The sequence below is a fragment of the Amblyraja radiata genome, chromosome 13 (assembly GCF_010909765.2).
Source record: "Amblyraja radiata isolate CabotCenter1 chromosome 13, sAmbRad1.1.pri, whole genome shotgun sequence".
Taxonomy (NCBI): domain Eukaryota; kingdom Metazoa; phylum Chordata; class Chondrichthyes; order Rajiformes; family Rajidae; genus Amblyraja; species Amblyraja radiata.
Genome location: NC_045968.1, coordinates 22,310,584 through 22,336,886, shown reverse-complemented (window position 1 = coordinate 22,336,886; position 26,303 = coordinate 22,310,584).

The following is a 26,303-nucleotide window of genomic DNA, read 5'->3' as shown; positions in this document are numbered from 1 at the left end:
ATCAGCAGCAAGTTGATAAGGTTTGAAGTCCAGACTCAAGGGACGGTAAATGCTAGAATATGGGCTAAAAAAGAAAGTGCTGGAGGAACTCAGCACGATTGGCAGCATCTGTAGATCTGTGGGAAGAAAGAAAACTAATGTGTGTGTGTGTGTGTGGAGGGGGAGGGGGGGGGAGGGGGGGTGAGGGGGGTGGTGGAAGAAACGTGAGGTCCCCATCAACCTACTATCCCACAACCTAATTCACTGGATCCTCTCCCCCTTCTGGTTTCATCTACCCGTCATCTCACCCTTAACAGGTCCGACTATCACCTTCCTTACACATCAGATTCCAGTTCTTGTAACATTTGCCTTCCCACTTATCACCCTCCATTCAGCCTCTGACTCCTACAATTTTTTCTTTATTTATTCACCTTCACCCTCCCGATCTGACTCCTACAACTTAAAAAAAATCCTTATCTGTTTCCACCTGTCATCCAACTGCCTCTGTCACTGTCTCCCAACTGCTTCCTTCCCCCTCTCTCACTAGCTCCTTTTACCAATCATCCCTCATCCCTTTTCACTCTAATGGCTCCTGCCTCAACATTCCTCTTTCCCTCTTTATATTGGCTACCAAAACGCCAGAAACTCATTTCCCCCCAAAGATGACGCACGAATTGTTGAGTTCCCCCAGTAGTTTCTTCTTTGTTTATGATTTAAATGCACTATGTGAGTAAGTAATGGAACTAGATTTTCTTGCGAAAGGAACTAGATTTTCTTTTGGAACGGACATGAGTATTTATTTAATCATGATCAATAAGGTCACAGAGTTATAGCAGTACAATAGGATGAATTAATTAGTTTGTTCAAGCGACCAGCACAAAAACAATAGATCGAACGATCTGATCCCTTCCGTAAGTACAATTTTATGGGTTTACTGATATGAAGACCATCTTGTTCTACTTAACTTTAAAATGTGGAGCTAAACTCATCCCAGACAAACAGAACTACTCTGGGAATTTCTTCATGAAAACAAATCTATTCAATGAACATCCAAAATATACATAGGGGCTTTTATAAAATTAATAACGTTGAATAGTAGAAGGTTAATAGTAAAAAAAAATCCCTCTGATTTCTTTGATGTGAGGAGAATCGAACGATGAATTCGCAAAAATCAAAGGTTATATCATGGGTAACTATATCGTTTTTTAAGCAGCCAATAACTCACAATCATGTAACTGGTTACAATAGAAAAAGCTGACTTTCTGGCTTTATCCTTACTCTACATGGTCAGAAACCAGTGTGGGTGCCTTCTTTGAACATCTGGTTGTAAGACCACATAAATTCCCTATAATACTGGTAGGGGCGCACAGCAGATTAAACACAAGCAGGCAAGTAATTGAACCCATTATCTGTGCTGCTACAACTTCTTAGGTTAAGCCCAGAGCTCATCTGAGCAGCAACTTGTGACAATTTATAGGCTTCAATGATTGATCAGGCTCTGTCTGCTTTGATTGAAGATCTTTCGAGGAATTAGTGTAGAGTTAGGGGGAAAAAAACAGGCTAGGTGAACTTTGCACAGTATTGATCCTTGAGTTTGAGCAGGTGTGCAGGGAAAGAACTATCACTTTATCTTGAAAATGACTCAATGGCATGAGGATTTGACTGCAGAAGCTTGCTGTGAGCATTTTGCATAAAAATCACATAATTCATTTGTACATTGAGTGGAATTTTCATCTGATTTGTGCATGTTGCTTGAACTATTTGAGTTAAACAACATATATAATACAGTGAAGGATGACATTTATGTCAAATATGTGTTAATTTATGTTACTTTATTTTGAATTGAGAGGGTTAAACATTATTTCCAATATTCTGTCTTGATTGCCAAAGACAGGAGAATATTGTAATTATTCTTCTTCAATTAATACTCCTTTCTGAAAAAATAATTGTGATTTTATTTTTATTTTCCAGTATTCTTGAAGATGACAACATGGGTGGTCTATTTGATTATTCAGGGGTGATCTTCCTATCTATTCCCCTCATGTTTTTATACACCTCTTTGTGAGATCATGAGGGGTATAGATAAGGTGAATACAACAGAGTGTCTTACCCAGAGTATGGGAATCAACAACCAGAGGACATAGGTTAATGGTGAGAGGGGTAAAAATGAATAGGAACCTGAGGGGTAAATTGTTCCAGGGTTGTAAGTAAATGAAATGAGCTGCCAGTGGAGGTAATTGAGGCCGATACTAAAACAATATTTAAAATATATTTGGACAGGTACATGGATAGGAATGGCTTAGTGAATATGGGCTAAACGCAGGCAGGTGGGACTAGTGTAGATAGGGCATCTTGATCGGCATGGGCAGGTTGTGCCAAATAATCTGTCTCTGTGCTTTATGACTATAACTAATTGAGTCTGACAATGAGGATGCTGCATTATCATTGCCCATGTCCCTCAAGATATTGGTTATTTAATCTGTTATCCCAGTATCTGTGAGTAATGTTGTCCAATCATCTTTTTGCCTAAGGATTCAATATATATCAGGTAATTTGACAGAAGTTAAATTGATCAGAATGAATGATGTGAGTTGGGTCTTAGAATCTGAATGTAAGTTCCAGCATTTAAAAGCACCTGGGTTTCTCTCTCCTGCTTTGTTGATCTCAGATGTTAAGTATCTTTGAAACCCATTTGCAAGGCTTCAGAGGGAAATGTTACAGCCCAACTAGTTTAGACAACAATTATTTATATAATTCCATTGGGCAGTGGTAGAGTTGCTGCCTTAAGGGCCTGTCCCACTTACACAAATTTTTCGGCGACTGCCGGCACCCACCATAGGTCGCCGAAAATTTTCAACATGTTGAAAATTCAGTGGCGACCAGAAAGACGCTACGACTCTTTGGAGACCTCTCACGACCATTCAGGCTGTATGGTCGTGAGAGGTCTTCTATGGTCGTGAGAAGTCTCCAAAGAGTCTTAGCGTCGTTCTGGTCGCCGCTGAATTTTCAACATGTTGAAAATTTTCGGCGACCTATGATGGGTGCCGGCAGTCGCCAAAAATGTTGCGTAAGTGGGACAGGTCCTTTACTGCACCAGCGCCAGAGATGGATTCGATCCTGACTATGGGTGCTGTCTGTATGAAATTTGTACGTTCTCCGCATGCCTGCATTGGTTTTCTCCAAGATCTTCGGTTTCCTCCCACACTCCAAAGACGTACAGGTTTGTAGGTTAATTGGCTTGGTATAAATTGGTATAAATTGTCCCTAGCGTGTAGGATAGTGTTAACATGCGGATTCGGTGGGCTGAAGGGCCTGTTTCAGCGCTGTATCTCTAAACTAAATTAAACTAAAATTCCAGGGTTAAAGCAATAATTACTTCCAAGCTCCCAGGTCACCGTTGCTTGCTACATTATTCTTCAAAATCTCCTTTATTGATACTTCTGATTTCCTGTAGATGTTATTGATGTAATTTTATAATGTCTCCTTACTTGTTGATATAGCTTGTTGATTGATTGTTGATTAACCTCCTCAAATCTTTTACCGTAGCAGTTGACAAATAATATTTGTCATTTGTCATGGTTCGATTTTATCATTTAAAAATAAATTGGATAGGTATATGGACGGGAAAGAAATGGAGGGTTATGGTCTGAGTTCAGAATAAGTGTTTGGCACGGACTAGAAGGGCCGAGATGGCCTGTTTCTGTGCTGTAATTGTTATATGGTTATATGGTTAATACACAAGGAAAATAACTCCATCTAAGACTGCTGGAAATGCTCAGCAGATCTTGCATTTATGGAGAGTTACATTTGTTAACATTTTCTGTTAATAATCTTTCAAAAAAGAATGCATGTATTTTTCTCCTCTCTTCCTCTTCACCAATTCTTTTTATACATTGTTCATTAGGTTTTAGGATTAGGTGTATTATTGTCACGTCCACCGAGACACCATGAAAACTTTGTTTATGCATGCTATCCAAAGAGATCAGATATACCAGACGTATATATAATCGTCAAACTCAAGTACAGTTGGTAGATCAAAGGGGGAAGATACAGAGTTAATTTGTAGTGTCTGTTATAGATTCTGCACATGATATTTTACCTTCTCTAATTATTAACTATTTTAGTAGTTCTACCATTTTCAAATTTTCCTCCAGCTGTTTTTTGGAAGAGCAGGAATTTGATATGAAGAGAATACCCATCATCTACAAACAACAAGGTGCAATCACACCTAACCAGTATATTAGTGCCCTGATATTATTATGTAGGTTTCCCTCCCCATTAGAAATTACACAATCCAAAGGTGCTACCAAATGACTACTTTGTAAGAGGATGAATAACAAGTGTGATAAAACAGATGTCATTTTTAGAACTTTTTCTGTGAGAATATTCATCATTCTTTCTGTGAGGTGACAAAGTCCCTGCCTCTGAGGAGTGAAGCAGATGTTTTCTTTGTTGTGTAAGGCACACTGATAATTGCTGTCACAGCAGAACATGTCACCCAAAACAAACTCCTGAGGCTCAATTTCTTTGGAATAGCCTTTGTTCACAGTTTTCTCCTCCCTTGGCAAGAAGATGGCATTCATCTGACCATTCCAATGATGTTAAAAATGATCTGTAACTAACATTGCTGAGGGATCTCAGGCAGTTGCTTTACCTGAATGATTATAATAATTGAACCTTCTGGTCATTACAGCTTATTGGGGGCCATTCAACCCATTGAAGAGATGCAGGCCCTCTGCCAGAGGACACAGGCCACTTACATTTTTCAGCCTCTTCAAATCTGTTTGAAGGCAGCAACTGAATCACATTCCACCACCCTTTCAAGCAGTCAAGTCCTCATGTAGCCGCTAACAGTGCAATAATATATTCTCCCCAAGTTCTTTTGACAATCATGCTACAATAGTGGCCACTGTCCTCAACTTTCCTTCAATAGAGACCGCTTTCCTTTATTCTGTTTGCATAGATTCCTGGTTTTCAGTATTGTTATTAAATGGTTTCTCAGTTTGAAGGAGAGCAATCCAATTTCTACTATTTACCCACAAAAACAAAGCTCCAAATCTCCAGGTACATTTCATCCTTTGCATGTTTTCTTAGAAACATAGAAACATAGAAACATAGAAAATAGGTGCAGGAGTAGGCCATTCGGCCCTTTGAGCCTGCACCGCCATTCAATATGATCATGGCTGATCATCCAACTCAGTATCCTGTACCTGCCTTCTCTCCATACCCCCTGATGTCTTTAGCCACAAGGGCCACATCTAACCCCCTCTTAAATATAGCCAATTAACTGGCCTCAACTACCTTCTGTGGCAGAGAATTCCACAGATTCACCACTGTCTGTGTGAAAAATGTTTTTCGCATCTTGGTCCTAAAAGACATTCCCCTTATCCTTAAACTGTGACCCCGTGTTCTGGACTTCCCCAACATCGGGAACAATCTTCCTGCATCTAGCATGTCCAACCCCTTAAGAATTTTGTAAGTTTCTATAAGATCCCCGCTCAATCTTCTAATTTCTAGCGAGTACAAGCCGAGTCTATCCAGTCTTTCTTCATATGAAAGTCCTGCCATCCCAGGAATCAGTCTGGTGAACCTTCTCTGTACCCCCTCTATGGCAAGAATGTCTATCCTCAGATTAGGAGACCTAAACTGTACACAATACTCCAGGTGTGGTCTCACCAAGACCCTGTACAACTGCAGTAGAACCTCCCTGCTCCTATACTCAAATCCTTTTGCTATGAATGCAAACATACCATTCGCTTTCACATCCTATGAATGCTAACATGCCATAGGCTCTAACATCCTTCCTGCTGACCACAATTGGACAATGTTGAATCAATGTTTTGTAGGGTTGAACATTAATACCCCCACCACTATCACTAACAGTGCATTTCAGGCATCTGTGTAAAAATAACTTGCCCCACACATCCCTTTAAACATTGCCCCTCTCACCTTAAAGCTATGCCTTTGACATTTCCACCTTGTTCTGACCAAATTCATTTAGGATAATATTACCCTTTTCTTCCATGGGCTTCAAATTTGCATTTAATACACAATCAAATGCCTTATAAAAGTTCACAATGCATATGTTACTTCATGAACAAAAATTCAATCAAGATTAGTAAGCATGATTTACTGTTAACAAATCCCTACTGATTTTTATTAATTAGTCCACACTTGTGCTCTAAATTCTGCAACTCATTAAGTTTCTAGCAGCTTCCTCACATGTAAGGTTAAATTGTATAGACTTTATTGTTGGATTATATGTGTACAGCGCATGATTAGTAAGTTAGCAGATGACACTAAAGTGGGTGGTAGCAATATTCCACCTTCCCCCTCTGCTTCCTTCCATGAAGCCAATCTAGATGAGGATAATTGAAATCCCTTATTTCCATAATTCCCATAGTTCCTTCACCTTTTGCAATTTCCCATCAGATTTGTTCCTCAGCTGTTGGACAACAGAAAGCACCAACGATAGTGTAATTATTTTGATACTCCATCCAATTATTGCTTAACCCCAGCAGGGCAATCTCTTCCTCCATGCCACCTCACTCTTTCGTTACGATACGATACGATACAATGGAACTTTATTTAACCCAGGAGGGAAATTGATTTGCCAACAGCCATAAAAACACCAAATACATGTAACATGAAATTAAAGTGACGAGTGGAAAGGATTGGGGATGTGCAAACATTGGGGAGGAGAGGGTGGGGGTGGGTGGGGGGGGGGGGGGGAGTCAGTCTCAGTCTCAGTCGACCCCATGACAGAAGGGGGAGGAGTTGTACAGTTTGATAGCCACAGGGAAGTATGCTCTCCTGTAGCGTTCTGTACTGCATCTTGGTGGAACCAGCCTGTTGCTGAAGGTATTCCTCAGGTTGACCAGTGTGTCATGGAGGGGGTGAGCTGTATTGTCCAGGATGCTCCACAGTTTGAGGAGCATCCTCCCCTCCAAGACCACCTCCCAGGAATCCAACTCCACTCCCAGGACGGAACCAGCCTTCCTGATGAGTTTGTTAATTCTATTGGCGTCCGCGGCCTTCGCCCAGCTGCCCCGACACACTGCGGCGAAGAAGATGGCACTGGCTACCACCGTTTGGTAGAACATCTGCAGGATGTTACTACAGACGTCGAAGTAGCAGAGCCTTCTAAAAAAATACAGCCGGCTTTGTCCCTTCTTGTACAGGGCCTCAGCCTTCCTGGACCTGTCCAGTTTACTGTCCAGGTACACTTCAAGGTATTTGTACTCTCTGGTAAACTGCACATCCATACTATTGATGGAGACAGGGGACAGGGATGTTCCTCTCCTTCTAAAGTCCACCATCAACTTCCCTGCTTTCACATTAGCCATTTTTTTTCCAGAATACATGTATTATGAAAAATGTAATACACAATCCTGCTCTGTTTTGAATCAACTCTTTGTTATTGCCACACTTTCACAATCCCTTATGATTCTATGTATTTCTGGTTCACCAGCTTTATTTACCACCCTTTCCTTGTTTAAGCCTGTGCATTGTAAAGTCTCCGTTCATTTCCATTCTGTCCCATCTTATATCGACCAATTTCTTTTTCCAATGCTGCTTGTCTCAGCCAATACTTTTCACATTTTTTTACCTGTCTAAGTGCAACATTTTGATTTCCTGCCAAACTAGATTAAACCAACACCACAGCTTTAGAACATATCGTGAAAAGAATGATTCTAGTTTTGTTGAGGTGCAGCCCATCCAGCTTGCACATGCGGTCGCATACATATAATTGTTTTCCATTCCCTATGAATCTAAAGGCTTCCCTTGGGCACTTTATGTACAACCACTCGTCATCTGTGCCACACTTAAAGTAGAGATATTCAAGTCATGTCACTTTTATTGTCATATGTACAAGAACATTGAGGTAGAGCTACAATGAAAAGCTTGCTTGCATCAGTATTGCAACCACATAGACTCAAACAACACACAGAACATAAATGACCCATAAATAATACAAGGCAGTGAAAAGAAAAAGACTGCACAGCAAGACATTGGTGTAACAACATAATTAGAAGCTAGTCCATGGTAGTACAAGAGGTTGTCCGTATTATTCCGTTGTAGAGTAGGATTCGGGCAATGCAGGTTGGTTCAAATAATTGTCTGTAGGAAAGTAATTGTTCCTGAAGCAGGTAGTGTGGGACTACAGGCATCTGTATCTCTTGCCTAATCATAGCAGTGAGAGGAGGCCATGGCCTGGAAGGTGGTGGTCCTTAATGATAGATGCTATCTTCTTAAGGCAGCGCGTCACAGTGAGGATGCTTTCAATGGAGGGGAGAGTTGTGGCTTTGATGGGCTGAGCTGTGTCCACCACTCTCTTCAGTCTCTTGTGTTTATGTGTGCTGGAATTGCCAATGATGCAGCCAGCCAGGATACGTTCTACAATAGATCTATAGACGTTTGTTGGAATATTCTGCCGAAACTCCTCAAACGTCCAAGGTGCCAGCACTCCTTTGTTGTGATTACATCTATGTGCTGGACCCAGGACAGATCATCTGAAATGTTAACCCCTGGGAAGTTGAAGTTTCTTAACTCACCGATCCTGGCCCAGCAATGGAATCTGGCATATCACAGCGACACGGCCTGTTGCTGTGGTAGGCAATTTGAAGAGGAACCAAGTCATTTCTGAGGCATTAATTATTTGTGACATAACCAAGTAATTGAAGCACTTAATTACGGTGGATATATGTTGTACAGACGATGGTCACAAAGGCAGGTCACCGTGTTCTTCTTGGGTACCAGTTGGATAAATGTTCTTTGAAACAGGTGGGAACCTCAGACCACAGAATAGAGAGGTTAAAAATGTCCTTGAAATGAGCCTCAGAGATTGAAACAATGGAGTGTACAGTGATACAGTATGGAAACCAACTCTTTGACTCATGAATCCATGTTGACCATTGATCACCGGTACACACTAGTTCTATATTATCTTACTTTTACATCCATTCCCTGCGCACTAGGGACAATTTACTGTGAGGTCAATTTACCTGCATACCTTTGACATGTCTTTGGGATGTAGGAAACCCACGTGGTCACAGGGAGAATGTGCAAACTTCACACAGACTCTGTCTACAGCCACATACTGAGGTCAGAAAAGAACCCGGGTCTTAGGTACTCTTTCAGCTGCAACACTGAGCCACCCTTAAAGGTTCTTTCAGGAGCTGTAGGGGCTTGTATAGGTGCATCACTGTTCTCCTTTTCAAAATGTGCATAAAAGCGTCAAGGTCATCTTTGCCACTTATACTACATGGTTTCACCATGTAGGAAGTGAAAGCGCACAAGCCCTGACAGCTGTCAATCTGTGAATTCAGTTTAGACCAAAATTGTGCAGGGAGGATCTGCAGATGCTGATTTAAACCAAAGACAGACATAAAAAGCTGGAGTAATGCAGCAGGTGAGGCAGCATCTCTGGAGAAAAGGAAAAGGTGATGTTTTGGGTCGAGACCCTTCCTCAGACTAAGAGTCATTGGAAAGGGGAACGAGAGATATAGATTGTCTCTTCTCATTTGTGAAGGCCTTCAGGCGGTCTTATCTGGACTTCTTTTATGACTCTGGATAACCAGTCTGAAATGCACAGATGTAGGCCTCATCAGGTTATGAATCACTTGGTTCATCCAAGGCTTCTGGCTTCCAGATCTCTAAACACCATCTGTAGGGTATCATTTTGTTTTCTTGTCCCTAGTTTGGTGGCATCAGTACCTTTTGCAGTACAACTCCCCGAGGGCAAATTTATCAGCATAAACCTCAAATCCATGCAATTACTGGACTTCTCCAGTCATTTCCCACTAGTTCCATGTGCTCCTTTCACTGCCTTCAGGTGAGTTGAAGAGTTTGAAGAAATCCTAACTCAATTATAAACGACACCATGAGTGAACCCAGTGGAGAAGAATAACTTAGTGGCATGAAAAGGAAGGAAGGAAGTAAAGAAGATCTTGCACGCACATTACAAAATCGAAATGCTATAGGGGCAGAATTAAATAAAAGCAATGCTACAAATACCCAAGAGGTTTTGGGACTTTTTGTGGTAAACTAGCTTCAGGAATGGCATAGAAAGAAAGTTGTGCCATTTTTAATGCATAAACCACATAAAAATAATGTGTTTTGCATGTGTTCTGATGTAATTGTGCCCATTCCGGAGAGAACTCCTGCACACCCCACCCCCCCCTTAACCCCCCCCCCCCCCCCCCCCCCCCCCCCGGCAGTTGAATCGTGATATTTGTTACAGCTCACTTACTGCTGGCATCGTTTTCCTATTGTATTTATCGCATGTGCTGATGGCATTAACATGTGTGATGGACATTTCTGACACAGAGAGTGAATGGAAAGGTGGTGATCCATCGCCACTATTTTACATCCACACTTAAACACAGGGCAGACCACACAGCAAGGCAGGAACCATACGTCGATGAAAGGTTCACCACTGGGAAATGGTTTTAACTGTGCTGGATGCTGCATACAGTTTCCATCTGCTCCCCTTCTGCAGTCAAGCTTAACTGCCAGAATACTACACCAGATACGGCAATCTCTGAAACAGTGATATTTTTGGCTGAGGCATGGAGATGTTCTCCATACCCAATTATACTATTTAACCAGTTCCCCCACCCAACCCGCTCCCCAAAACCTGATTTTGCATATCTCCTCTTCTTGACCTATTTGGTATCGGTATTGATTTAATATAGTCACATGTACTGAGATAGAGTGAAATACTTTGCCTGCGTGTTCTCCAGACAAATCACATCATACACGAGTCAGGGACAGTTTCTTCCTGGCTGTTATCAGGTAACTGAACCATCCTACCAACAACTAGATAGCAGTCCTGAGCTCCTAACTACCCCATTGGAGACCCTCGGACTATCATTGGCTGGACTTTACTGGACTTTATCTTGTACTAAATATTATTCACATTATTCTCTTTATCATGTATTTGTACTCTGTCGATGGCTCGATTGTAATAATGTATTGTCTTTCCGCTGACAGGTTAGCACGCAACTAAAGCGTTTCACTGTACCTAAGTACACACGACAATAAACTCAACTAAACTAAACATTAGGCAGTACAAAAGAGAAAACAAACTGTGTACAAAATAGACTGTTGCAGCGATAGAGAAGGCAGATATAAAATCATGCATGGGCAGCAACAAAGTAGATCGGAGGATAGGAAATTAAACCTATCGTATGAGAGGCCGTTTCCGAATCTGGTGGTACACACTTCCAAGTTATCTTCTATCCAACAAGCGAGGGGAGAAGACAGAATTACCGGGGTGTGAGTGGTCCTTGATTATATTGGGTGCTTTCCTGAAGCAGCAAGAAGTATTGGTTGAGTTGATGCATGGGGCGTGGGGAAACCAGTTTGTGTGATTGCCTGGTCTGCAACCACAACTCCCTGCAATTTCTGTAGGAAGGAACAGCAGATGCTGGTTTACACCGAAGATAGACACAAAATGCCGAAGTAACTCAGCCGATCAGACAGCATCAGTGGAGAAAAGGAATAGGTGACATTTTGGGGCGAGACCGTTCTTCATCGTGAGAGAACTTCTACTCCCAGTTTGAAGAAGGATCATAACCCAAAATGTTACCTATTCCTTTTCTCCAGAGATGCTGCCTGGCCTGATGTGTTACTCCAGCATGTTGTGTCTATCTTTCCTGCAATTTCTTGAGGTGTTGGACAGAGCATTTGCCATACGAAGCTGTAATGCATCCGGATAGTTTGGTTTTTGTGGTTCATCTGAAGAAATTAATGAGTCATTCGAGACATACCCTTTTGGTTCCACCTATTCCTGGCTCCAAGCTCCATCACCCCTCCATTTCTGTTTCTCTTTCCACTTTCACCTCCCTGTTTTCGTCCCCTCCTGCTCTGTTTTCCATTTCCATCTGTTTCCCATCACCCCATCTCTAAATCAGCCTATTAGGGCTGTCATAAGGAGATCGCTTTACTAGCGTTGACCTGATCCCCAGTATGAAGCAAATGAATAGCACACCAGCTGCAGATTCAGCAAGCAGCTGCTGTCCATCAACTCACTCAACAGAGTCTATCAACTCAAACCAGAGGAAAATCACAATCTTAAATCCTTAAAGTGAGGGAGCTTGGAAAAATTTCAGTTGCGATTCGTGTTATGCACATGCATCACGGAGGCACCGACAATGGGAAAAATCTAATCTCCAGTTCAATTCCATCCATCTGAAAGCTCAAAATGTATAAATAAGGAACTGAAGATGCTGGTATACAAAAAAAAAGACACAAAGTGCTGGAGTATCTCAACAGGTCAGACAGCAGCCCTGGAGAACATGGATAGGTGACGTTACATGTAGGGACTCTCCTTCAGTCTAAAGAAAGGTCTCGACCAGAAATGTCATCTATCCATGTTCTCCAGGGATGCTGCCTGACCCGTTGAGTTACTCCAACACTGTGCCTTTTAAAAGAAAAGAAAAGCCTTTTAACATCGCATGAAAAAGGCGATAAGGCTGTGTGGATTGTAGAATTAACAATTTACTCCATTGTCCCCATAACCAAACTAAATTTATTTGGAAATGCCGTCAAGATACTTTCAGGAAGTTTCAAAGCACTTTAAAGCATTTGAAGTGTAGCCACGAGCACAATGTAGGAAATAATTTGCTTCAGCAATCTCCCACATGTGATCATGATAATCTGGCTTTTAATAATATTGTTTGAGGTATAAATATTGCCCAAGTCAGCGGGAATAACTCCCCTTTTTCTCTTTGAAATAATCTCACAGAATCTTTGTGTAGGAAGGAACTGCAGGTGCTGGTTTATGCATAATATAGACACAAAGCGCTGGAGTAACTCAGCGGGTCAGGCAGCATCTCTGGAGACTCTTTTATGTTCAGAATCATTAATGTTCAAATTGATAGAGCAGAGATTTAAGCAGAGTCATGTAAAAGCAGGTGGCTCAGTGGCACAGCAGTAGAGTTGCTGCCTTACAGCGCCAGAGACCCAGATTTGATCCTGACATCGGGTGCTGTCTGTATAGAGTTTGTTTCTTCTCCCTTTGACCGTGTGGGTTTTCCACGGGTGCTCCGCTTTTTTTCCACACTGCAAAAACGTACTGGTTTGCAGGTTAATTGGCTTTGGTAAAAACATTGTAAATTGTGCTTTGTGTGCAGGATAGTGCTAGATGTTTGGTTGGTGCGGACTCGGTGGGCCAAAGGGTCTGTTTCTGTAAGACTAAAGACTAAAGAAAAACATTTTAGAAAGTGACGGAACAACTGATCTTTGTCAGTGAAATGAAGTGGAATCAGTTCATGGTTGGTCACGTTGCAGAAATTGCTCAGAAATTGCTCTATTACCTTTTAATGGAGTTTGTGAAAATCACGGAAAGATTGAGACCTCTGCAGAAAAGGTTCACAGAATAATATTGTCGGGTGTCTGCATAAACCCATGCTAAATCACTTTAAATGTAGTGTTCACCTTCTGATCTATTGCAAGTTCTTGTTGCAACTAGTATTTTGATATATAGATAGAATTATTATTGCCATCTGTTAAAGATACATAACAGAAAATGTTTTCCTGTTGTACAGGGAGGGCGGGGGGGGGGGGGGGGATGCTGTTACTAAATGGATTTGACTGTAAATGATCAAGCAGAAGATTGCCATGACCGTCACTGCAAGTAATACACATTGAATCGCTAAATTTTGGGAACGATTATACTACAGGCCCAATGTCAATTGAACTCCAGTGTTTCATCTTTTCAAGTATAGAGATTGGGTGACCATCATAATGCAACAGTCAGTGAGTAGCAAACTGAATAATGTGACACGATCAACAGCATGAGCTTGGAACGGTCCCAAAGCAGGTAAACTGCTAGTGATTGTGACCTTCACCTTCACGGGAAAAAGGTTTAGAACTGTGTGAAGGTGTACTAGAGTTTTTGGGCACTAACAAGGCTCAGTGAAGATAAAGGATGCAGTAGGCATGTGGATGGACACTATGTGCTAGATGCTCCTCAGGCTGAAAAAGTGTTCTGACCCAAAATGTCGACCTGTTCCTTTTCTCCAGAGATGCTGCCTGACCCAATGAGTTGCTCCAACACTTTGTGTCTATCTACGGTACCCACCAGCATCTGTGGTTCCATCTTACGTGGTATGAATGTGGGCTCTTTAAAAAGCGTAGCTGCAAGGTTCAGAAAAGTTGGTTGATGCGTCAGTAAATAAGGAATTAAGAATCGGGATTGAGAATCACACTGGCAACCAACTTAGTCATTAGGGATATCTTACATCTGGAATAAAGAGTCTGAGGCAAAAACAAATTTTTACCAAAATGTCAGGATTTGCATTACCTAAAGAATCCAGAAATATATGCGATATTGTTCTACTCTGGGTTAAGCTGATTTCAACACAACATCATTGTTTTCTGCTGGAGCTGTGTGAAGGAATTCTTCAGCTATGATAATGAACACTAAATGTGCTGGAAACACTCAGCAAGACAGGTAGCATTGTCTAAAAAAGAGAAAAGTTAATGTTCCAGATCGATGAGTTTTCATCAGTTATGATATTACGTTTGGAAAGCTGTGAATTGGTGTCAGATCTGCGAGCACAATGAATTAAAGATCCACACTGCAATAAGGATTTCTTGTTTCAACGATGAATTCTATTACCTAGCAGGAAATGAATGTAAGTTGGTGGCAGCACCAGAATGGCTGAAAGGTCAATGAAAGTTTCTAGGTGAATAGTGATAATGATAAACTGCTTCCTCATGGATTGTGATGTGATTTATCAGATGTGTACAAAGTGAGAGATTTCAACAGATGGCCTGTAAATGTGCAATGCGATACTGATCCTACATAAGTTCCTGATGAAGCCTGCACTGGAAATGATTAGGATAATTGAATTGCTGTTGAATGTGGAAGATTTGTGGGTGCATGTGGCCGCACATTGCTGCAAGACCTCTCCTGGTCCCTAAAGTGAGAGGAATATGGAATCCAGGCTGGAAAATATATTAGACAACTGTCTCCATCTCCAGCAATTCCTCAACTCAAATAGGCTGTCAACTAATTAGTACTCAAAGGCTACCTGTATTGCTTATTCAGTGGATGTGACTTACAAAAAGGAAATGCTTCTTTGTATACGACTAAGAATGGCGAATAATGGTGTCGACATGTGCTAAACATTGCTGTGTGCATCAGTGTGCATTTTGGGAGGAAGGGTGCAATATTTTAACTACTGCAACATAATATATCATTAAATGTTGTGAACAAAAAAACCTGCACATGTGCTCTCAGGAAACGCAAGCGAGAATTTGGATGGAGTGAGGTTTGTATTCATGCTCATGTATTTAGTGGGTGAGAGAACCCACTGGTGCTTTGGCATGAAGTCAAATTCACCCTGGAGAGAGTGCCGAGGAAATTCAGCAGGATGTTGTCTGGATTGGAGGACATTAGTTATGGTGAGTGATTGAATAGTTTAATTTAGTTTAGAGATGCAGCATGGAAACAGGCCCTTCAGCCCACTGTGTCCGTGCCCACTAACAATCACCCATACATTAGTTCCTTCCTGAGGACATTTTACAGATACCAATTAACTTACAAACCGACACGTCATTGGAAAGTGGGAGGAAACCGGAGCAACTAGAGAAAACTTACGCGGTCACAGGGAGAACATGCCAACTCCACACAGACCACACCCATGGTCAAGAACGAACCTGCCTCTGACGCTGTAAGGGAGCTGTAACTGTGAACCACTGTACCTTAGAGCAAAAGAGGTTCACAGATAACCTGATAAAAGTAGATAACACAATCAACATAGCTACAGGTAATTCAAGGCTGAAGGTAAAGAGTTGTTTGTGATCAATATTTTCTTTATATCTTGAAGTTAAACTAGTTCAATAACAAGAAGAACACTGCTCCATGTTACATGATCACACTAATTGAAGTGAAGTTTATTCATCCTTAAAAAAGTTGACAAGCAGTTTATTGGGTTCATGACAAACATAGTATCAACAAGAAATATAAGAAAAGATAGCATATTGATGGCAAGTTTCCGAAAATAGCATCAGAATACACTAATACATTTTGTGTAACGGTTGTCACGTGCAGTCCACCAGTGACTGGTGTCTACGCCGCATCTGCTCCCAGGATGAGGTGTTCCACACCAGGGCATTGGAGATGCCCTCATTCTTCAGGGAACGGGGGTTCCCCTCCCCCTACTATAGATGAGGCTCTCACCAGGATTTCTTCCATACCCCGTATGACTGCTCTCTCTCCCCATCCCCCCACTCGTAACAAGGGCAGAGTCCCCCTGGTCCTCACCTTCCACCCTACCAGCCGTCACATACAACAAATAATCCTCCATCATTTTTGCCACCTCCAACGTGACCCCACCAATCGCCACATCTTCCCATCTCCTCCCCTGTCTGCTTTCCGCAAAGACTGCTCCCTCCGTAACTCCTTGGTCAATTCGTCCCTTCCCACCCGTACCACCCCCTCCCCGGGCACTTTCCCTTGCAACCGCAAGAAAGGCTACACTTGTCGCATTACCTCCCCCCTTGACTCCATTCAAGGACCCAAGCAGTAATTCCAGGTGTGACAGAGGTTCACTTGCACCTCCTCCAACCTCATCTATTGCATCCGCTGCTCTAGATGTCAGCTGATCTACATCGGTGAGACCAAGCGTAGGCTCGCCGAACACCTCCGCTCAGTCTGCAATAACCAACCTGATCTCCCGGTGGCTCAGCACTTCAACTCCCCCTCCCATTCTGAATCCGACCATTCTGCCCTGGGCCTCCTCCATGGCCAGAGTGAGGACCACTGGAAATTGGAGGAGCAGCACCTCATATTTCGCTTGGGCAGTTTATGCCCCAGCAGCATGAATATTGACCTCCAATTTCAGGTAGCCCTCACTGTCTCCTCCCCTTCTCAGCTCTCCCTCAGCCTCCTGGCTCCTCCTCTTCCTTTCTTCTTCCCGCCCCCCCACCCCCCCCCCCCCCCCCCCCCCCCTCCCTCCCCCACCTTACATCAGTCTGAAGAAGGGTTTTGGCCTGAAACGTTGCTTATTTCCTTCGCTCCATAGATGCTGCAGCACCCGCTGAGTTTCTCCAGCACTTTTGTCTACCTTCGATTTTCCAGCATCTGCAGTTCCTTCTTAAATATTAACTATTTTCTTACCTTTCATTGTTATTGGGGAACCTGAAGAAAGACAGGTAGGGTCGTCTACATTGGCGTTTACAGCCATTATAGCAGAACAGTGAGCTATAGACGTAGATGTGGATGCCATGACGGTAGTCGAGGCAGCGCATCAAAATGGCGTGAAAAATCTCCCATAACGTACTATGCTTTTGTCGCCGAGTGGAGTATCTTGCTCCGCTCTATGATCTTTGCACAAGACTTATCCATTCTCTATTGCTTTGTGATTTTATTTAACATTATGCTCATTACATTCATTTGTAGACCTTCAGGGATGCTCTATTGTTGAGACATAGCAATACAATGGGGCCTTGGCGGTGATGAAGCCTGGTGGTGGCGGCGACGATACCTCGCGGGTCGTGCCGCCGTTGACGGTCAATGAGAACATGGAGGATGGGCGTGAGGGGGAGGGAAAGAACAATGCAGGACCTGGTGTGGGGGGACCGTCGTGAGGGAGGAGGGGGGAGGACAATGGGTGGGGACAAAGGACAATGGGGACGCAGTGTGGGGGAACATGGGGGTGGGTGGGGTGGACAAAAGGGGGAGCCGGCGTGCTTTGTAACTTTGTCAACGCCGTGGGTGGCTGCAATTTGAATACATTGTGTATGCAAGCAAAGAATCTCACTGTGTTTAGTCACATGTGACAATAAAGTATTCCTATTCCTAGAGGGGATGGATAATTCTTGTGTCAGTCAAAATTTGTGACATATTACTGCTGAGTGACTAAGACTGATATCGTGCAATTAATTTCTATATAACTCTCCTCCACTTACTTACTTTTAGCTGCTTTTGGATGGAAAGACCCCAAAAGGTAATTTTCATGGTATCTTGACCCACTTCTCGGATCATCACACAATGCATATTCGCTCATTGAATGATTGGATGAAACTGGGGCAGAAGAATTTCAAGTATGATCTCATTCATTTTGGCCAGAAAAGGACAATCTCAGAAATTATTTAAATGCTTAAAACTTGGAAAAGTTAAAGTCCAAAGAGATTTTACTATCCATGGACAGAAATCCATAAAATATAGTTAGAATCCGATAAACATTAGAACATGAAAAAATAGAGAAGCGGGATGTCATTTGTCTCCTTTTGCTTTCACCGCCATTTAATGAGATTATGGCTGAAATTTTATTTGCAATAATCCCATTTTCATTGATTTACTTAATATCTAAAAAAAATGGTACAACATTGTCTTGAACATTCTCGATCTCAAAAATCCTCTTGAGTAGATTCACTACATTCTGGGAAAATTTTATTTTCACGCAAATGACCAAATTCTTATTTCAGACGGTGACCTCTAGTATTATTCCGTCCAATTCTGTCCAGACCTGCAGGAATGTTATACTTTCCAAAGAGAACATCTGTCATTCTTCTTATCTCAAGAAAGTACATGTCCAGTCTGCTAAATCCTCCTCCTATGACAAAGCCAATTTATTCATTGGAGATATATCCTTCCATGGGGGAGAGAGACTAGACGTACACAATATTCCAAATGCAATCTCACCGGGGGCCTATTACAAGTTGGAACAAGTCAAATCTATTCTAATATTAAAAACCTCTTGCATTAAAGGACAGCAATCTGCTTACTACCCAAATAACTTATTGGACATACATGTTAACTTTCAATGATTTGTGTACGGCACCTTGGTCTCTCTATACACCAATTCTTCTCCATCTGTTACAATTTAAAAGTACTCTGCCCTTTTATATTTCTACTTTCGTAGAACGCTGGCTCTTTATTTAGAGGCCTCGATTATAAAGTGGTAGACATTTAGATGTGGCTGTACAAATCTCAGGTTAAACCCCATCTACAATTCTTAATGGACCTCTGGGCACCTATAGAGCAAGGATAGAATGACCTTGGATTCACCCAGGTTTAACCAGAGTTCAGATAATAAGAATGTACAAGGTCATCAATGATATGACTGAGATAACTAAGATTTTGAAAGGAATTTATGGGATTGATGGAATAGATAATGAAAAACCTTATCAACATGGAGACACAGACAAAGAGACATGGAATAATCAGGGCCAAGCCATGCAGATGAAAATTACTTAAGACTTGTTCAAATCAAAAGTAGTAAAAATGTAGAATGTTCTCCAGTACTAATCAGTGCATCAAAACATGAATATTTGGAGAATTAATTGATGGTTGACAGCAGCATGGAACCAAGGGAAATGGCTGTAGTTTGGATTTGCCATGATCTCATTGAAAACAATAGCAGCTGAATGGCCTATCCCTGTTCCCAATATAAAACACAAAATACTGGAGTAACTCAGTGGGACAGGCAGCTTCTCTGGGGAGAAGGAGTGGGTGATGTTTCGGCTCGAGACCCTTCTCATTCTCAACGTTACCCACTCCTTCTCTCCATTTTGTGTTTATCTTTGGTGTAAACCAGCATCTGCAGTCTCATACATACCCAATATAAATCAGCGTTTCTGCTCATTTGCTATGGGCAATGCCATAAAAAATCTTCTGATAGAGAAAAAAAGTATTTCTTTGACCTCATCAACATATGGATTTCCATTTTGTGTAAGAGGCTAAATTGTCACAGATATTAAAGTTTTCAAATGAATTAATGCCATATGACAGCTGTGATAATATGTGTCTGGATTTTTTATTGGACTTGCAAACTGAAGGGCTCAGTTCTCAACTGGAGGGATTATGCTATCATTTGACACCATCCTTTATGAAAACTGATTATAAAGAAAACATTGAATTTTATAGTTGGCTGTTTTCTTCACAAAATATTTTACTTAGTTAATGAGTGCCAATGCCATTGTCAGAGGAACTGGCTTGCAGATGTTACCAAGCCCAGGGAAGTTGAATTAATTTAACAGCTACATTGTTATTTGCCCGGGGAGTATCACAGATCAAGGGAATTCAACCATGCATGCTAATGCAGTTGTCTTATGTTGTCAAGGAAGGTAATTCCTTTGTCATTTCCCTTGATGATGTTTTAAACAACCTCTGTTTGGACCAAATGAATCCAGAGGTGAACATTAATTCAAGGGAGAAATTTCTGTGTTGATTTGCTTGCCTGAGAATAAGAGTAAATGTTCCCTTGTTCTTTTCAATACTCACTGAAGATCGTAATTGTCATTGGATTGGAAGGATTTAGTTATGATGGTCCAATTGCCTTGAAAGCATGGGAGGTTTGATGGACTGGCAAGAGTTTTCAAGTTTATCGTTTGCCTGTGTTTCTATATATTATCAAGAAATTGCTTAGAAAGAACAACACGGACATTATGGGTCCAAGGGCCTGTTCCTGTGCTGTACTGTTCTATAGAAACAAAGAAATGCAGATGCTGGGTTGTACCAAAGACAGACACAAAGTGCTGGAGTAACTCAGCGGGTCAGGTAACATCTCTGGAGATAAAGGATGGATGACATCTTGGGACAGGCCTGATGAAAGGTTCCGACCCGAAATGTCACCCATCCTTTCCCTCCAGAGGTGATGCCTGACCCGTTGAGTTACTCCAGCACTTTGTGTCTACCTGTACTGTTCTCTGTTCTAACATGGAAATTGCATTCCTAAGAAACCCCGCATTAAAGATTGATGAGATGCTACAATGTGTGTGGAAGTTCATCAGCAAAAGGAAAATAGAGGCACTTTTTACTTTTAAACTTTTAAACGTCAGAAATCCGAAATAAAAACAGGAAATGCTGGGAACATTTAGGACAGTAGGATTGTACGGCGACGAGGCAGCTGCGGGCCGGCAGGCCATTGCCGCGCGGAATTTTTGAACATGGTCAGTTTTTCGGAGCCCCGCGTGATGTTGGGACCAGCTCCGCACAACTCCATACGGCTCCGGAGATCGAAGCGGGACCAGACCCACGAGGACGTACGGCTCAAGCGACCACGTTAGGTCGCGCTTGCCGCTTGGAGTCGCATGCTCGTGGGACAGGCCCTTTAGGTCGCGCTTGCCGCATGGAGTCGCATGCTCATGGGACAGGTCCTTAAGGTACACGCAGCATTAAAGTACCATAGAACCATTGAACCATGGATCAGGCAGTATGAGTGGTCTCAGATCTAAAATGTTTCCTTTTCCACTTACGCTGCCTGATCTGTGTTTTGTAATATTTTCAGTTTTTTGTCCATGAAGAAGAGTTTAGTTAAAATCTGTGATGACGATCACTGTTTCAGAAACAACCACGAGCTGTTGTGAAAAGTAATTCAGTGTTCTTGATTGAAGCAGTTTGGTTGAACTGCACACTTGACCCCACAATTTTGATTTGTCATACAGTGCAATGGTGTCATCCATCTCTGCCACTTTCCCACTTGTTCAGTACCGATCACTTCAGGAAGAGCTATAACAATGATCTATGGGTGTCTTCAGTTACATGTTTGGACTGTGTGTGCCAGTTAATGTAATATTGTGGCTTAAATAAGGATTTGATTCTTCAAAGATTTCAGAGCAAGAGGACATTGCTTGATGAATCGGAAATAGATGGAACATTATTTAACATTCAAAACCTTTTTTTGCTTATGTGGTAAAGTAAGGTTGCTGCCATTGCTGTTGTGATGTGGTGCAACATTGCAGATAGGATGATAAGAAATAGTGGAGAATTATGAAGAACCATTAGTAAGGGACTGTCTGGATTATTAGGTTGGATAAATGTATAAAAACAACAATTACAGTTGTACATGTTGAATCCAAAATGTATTATAACTTTTATAAATATTTTAAAGTAATAAAATGTGGCATGGTGGTACAGCGGTAGAGGTGCTGCCTTACAGCGCCAGAGACCAGGGTTCGAGCCTCACTGCGGGTGCTTGTTTGTATGTATGTTCTCCCATGACCAGTGTGGGTTTTCCCGAGATCTTCGGTTTCCTGCCACTCTCCAAAGATGTACAGGTTTGGAGGTTAATTGGCTTGGTATAAATGTAAAATTGTCCCTAGTGTAGGATAGTGTTAATGTGTGGGGATTGCTGGTCAGTGGTGATTCGATGGGCCTAAGGGCCTGTTTCCGCACTGTATCTCTAAACTAAACTAAACAATTATAAACTATTATTTTTTCTGAAAGAACGACTATTCATTTTGTGTTAATCACTCAGTTAACAAAATAAGTATATATACTGAATATATATCTCAAGTACAAAAGGATTTTATTAGAAAGCACTTTTTTAAAATGCTTTACTATAATGATTGCAGCAAGCACAAATATAAGTGTAAGATGCAAATTGTAAATAAGACCTGTAACAAAAGTAATAATGGTACAAACGGCAAAATGTAAAAGGTTTAATCAAGCTTGCATTATATTTCTTACATAACGTATTTGGGTTTTTTTTTTGGTTTTATAAATTTTTATTTATTAGAAGCAAATGTACAAAAATATAACCAACAGTATATGAAATAATACAGTAAATGTACAGCTTCAATTTTAACTTTTTAGCTATAGTTAGAAGAAAAGAAAGGAGAAAAAGCAAGAAAGAGAAAAAGTGAAATGTACAAAGATAGAACCCCTAGACTAACAAAGTGGTGTAGCCAAAGAGTGAGTAAATGAAAGAAAGAAGAAAGGAATAGAAAAAATAAGAAAAATAAAAAGAGACAAAAAGAGAAAGAAAGAAAAAAGTGGTGATATACCTGCCTCGCACCCCTCCCCACCCACCTCACCCAATCTGTAATTAGATTTAACTCCAAAATTGTGTTGTACCATACTATCCTTGTAATAAATCAATGAATGGTGTCCATGTCTTCAAAAAGTCATCTGGTTTTTCTGCTAAGACAAGTCTAATATTTTCAAGATGTAGCATCTCAGACATGTTTGCAATCCACATCTTAAGAGTAGGGACAGATGTATGTTTCCAAAATTTGAGTGTTCGTTTTTTTGCCGTTATCAGGCCATAATTAAGGAAAAGTATTTGAAATAATGATAGCTCAGAGCAGGCTTCTGACGTACATAGAATAATCAATTCCGTGTCAGTATCCAATTTTGTTCTGAGTGTTTTTGAAATTGTTTCAAAAATTCCTCCAAAAATTACGTAACTTTATACAAGAGGCAAAGGAATGTGTTATAGTTGCTTCCTGAAGAAGGCATTTATCATAAATAGGAGATACATTAGGAAAGATCTTCCATGGTAGGAATAAGTCCTTCTCCTTCAGATTCTCCCTCAGATTCTTCAGAGATTACTTTCTCTAGGTCTTGAACAACCTCCAGTCAAGTTCTTTGTCTTGTCTGAGGTCGAGTTGGTAAAGTCTGTTTAATCATTTAAAAATACCGATATCCAGTCGGTATACGGCGATTTCTGATGACGTCACTTATGTGATGTCGGGTAGCTGCCGGTAGGTGTTTTTAATTCGGTCCGTTTTCCTTTTCAGGTGTTTTTAATGCGTTATAACGCATTAGAGGAGTGGAGCTAAAAGGGGCGCCTGCTTGATACTCCACGACGCCACCGGAAGTATCCTGAGTCAATAACGTATTTGCTTGCATAACCATCATTGTGTTAAATAAACCAGCCACACTCTTTGAAGCTCCACATGTATTCGACGGATTACACTGAATATTCTGCATGTTACTTTACTAAACTCACAAGGGTACCTGAACTACATTGGTGATGGAGAAGATCAAACACGAACTGAAGCAGACTGATGTAATGAAGTCATCAAAAAGCATTGAGTAGCTGTAGATAATCGATCAAACAATGGTACTTAAATTTAAACTCAAACTCAGGAGAATTAAGGTCAAGGTTTCAAGGTCAGTTTATTGTCACATGTATCAATTAAGGTACAGTGAAATTCGAATGACCATACAGCCACACTAAAAAAAAAGCAACAAGACACACAACTACATAAAAGTTAACATAAACATCCACCACAGCGGATTCCCCACATTCCTCACTATGATGGAAGGCAATAAAGTCCAATTTTCTTCCTCTTTATGAAAGGCGAATGTATGGGGCGGCAGGTTAATCCTTACAACCATTTAGACAGGAATGCAGTACGATAATAGGTCAAACTGAGTGTTCACAGCAGGAGTCTTGGAGTGTATGATAAAGCAAGGAGTCCTTCAGTTCTTATGCAGACCGAATGGGCAAACACTATGATTGAAATTGGACATGAAGATGAAATAGTGTCTGCTCAAAATGAACCCAAGGAAGAATGTAAAAATAGATAGACGCTCAGATACTTGGAAAATCATCAGCTGAGCAAGAATATTTTGTTGACTGAGGTGATGGAAAGGATGCAGGATCATTTTATTCCAATGTCCGCAGGAAGTATAGAATGACAAATGTGGGATCAGAAACTATGAGTTTATTTTCAATTGTATAGTGGTATAAATAACATGTTGCAGCATTGTAAGTTTGGTATCTTCCTGAACAGAATGCTTGGGATAAATATGTGTGTGATTTCACAGAACCAATTCAAGCTATCAAATGTGTAATTTTAATGCTTAAATGTATATTAATATTTTCACATTAATACAAAATAATCATCAATATGAAATTATAATGCGGAGGCAAAGATGGGAGCTCCAATATTGAGTCTGGATCAAGTGAGCAAATATGTTATGAACAGTAAAGCAAGAAGTAGGGCGGTCACGGTTGTACAGTGATAGAGTTGCTGCCTTACAGCGAATGCAGCATCGGAGACCTGGGTTCGATCCTGACTATGGGTGCTATCTGTACGGAGTTCCCCCTGCGTGGGTTTTTTCCTAAAACTTTGATTTCCTCCCACATTCCAAAGGCGTACAGGTTTGTAGGTTAATTAGCTTGGTAAATGTCAAAATTGTCCCTAGTGGGTGTAGGGTAGTGTTAATGTGCGGGGATCGCTGGTCATCATGGACCCGGTGGGCTGAAGGGTCTGTTTCGGCACTGTATCTCCAAACTAAACTAAGTAAGAAACTAATCACTAATATGCCAGCTTAGTTTTTTGAAGAGGTGACCAAGAGGATTGAGAAGGTCAAAGCTACATGGACCTTAGAAGGCATTTGACAAGGTCCCATATGATATTCTGGTCTAGAAGGTTAGAACCCCTGGGTTCAGAATGAGCTAGACAATTGGATACAAAATTAGATTGGAGGTAGAGTTTAGTAAATGCGAGTGTTTTTTTCAGATTCGAGGCTAGTGACCAGTTGTGTGCTGCAAGGATTGGTTCTATATCTACTGTTGTTTGTCACCTACAACACTTTATCTGAATGGAAGTGGAATTCAGAGTAAGATAGATGAACTGATGGCACAAAGAGAAATAGAGTCATAGTTATAGTCATACAGCATGGAAACAGGCCCTTTGGACCAACTTTCCCACATCAACCAACATGTCCCAGATAAACAAGTATCACCTGATTGCAGGGATGGGGCTGAAGGTGATCATGGCTGGGAGTGAATATTCCACAGTGTTGGCCATTACTGAAGAGTCATTCCAGAAATGAAAAGGAGTTGGCATAATTCCATCAATAAAATATGAGATCTGTACAGCAATGAGAAATTATCTTGGCTTGGAATATCAAAATTCAAAATCAGTTTGTGTGTAAATGAGAAATAGGCAGAAAGAAGACATTGATTAGGATAAACCTTAGGCCCCAGAACATAACTGCAGAACTAAACGGAGGTTACATCAACAAATAAATGGAAATTGTAATAAGCATGCTGCTTTGGTTCTGGATAAGTTTAATTTCATAAAGACTGGACAAATAAAATTGATAAATAAGCCATGAGGCAATTTGTGCGTTTGATCTTTTTTTTTTGGAATAATTCATTGTGAAACCAACAAAGGAGCAATTTATTTTAGATCTGGTCATTTGAAATAAAATCATTTTGTGATTTAATAATAAAGAATTAACTGGAGAAGAGTGTACATAATGGGATGGAGAATCACATCCAGTTTGAGAATGACACAGTTAAGTCTGAAATTTATGCCTTAATTTAAATAAAGGTAATTATAAATGTCATACATGCCATATGCAAGTGCAGCTGGTTAAATGAGACTGGGAAGAAAATTAATTTGTTTATTTAATAAAGATACTCTCATACTCTCAACAAAATTATCTTCATTTGAGAAAGGTGAAGAAGGCACCAGTCTGAACAAGGTTCCGACCTGAAATGTTGTCTCTCAATGACCTCCCAAATGCTGCCTAACTTGTTGAGTTACTCCAGCACTTTGTGGTTGTGAATAAGTTTCCAGTATCTGAAGTTCCATGTGTCTTACCTTGAGAAATACTCCAC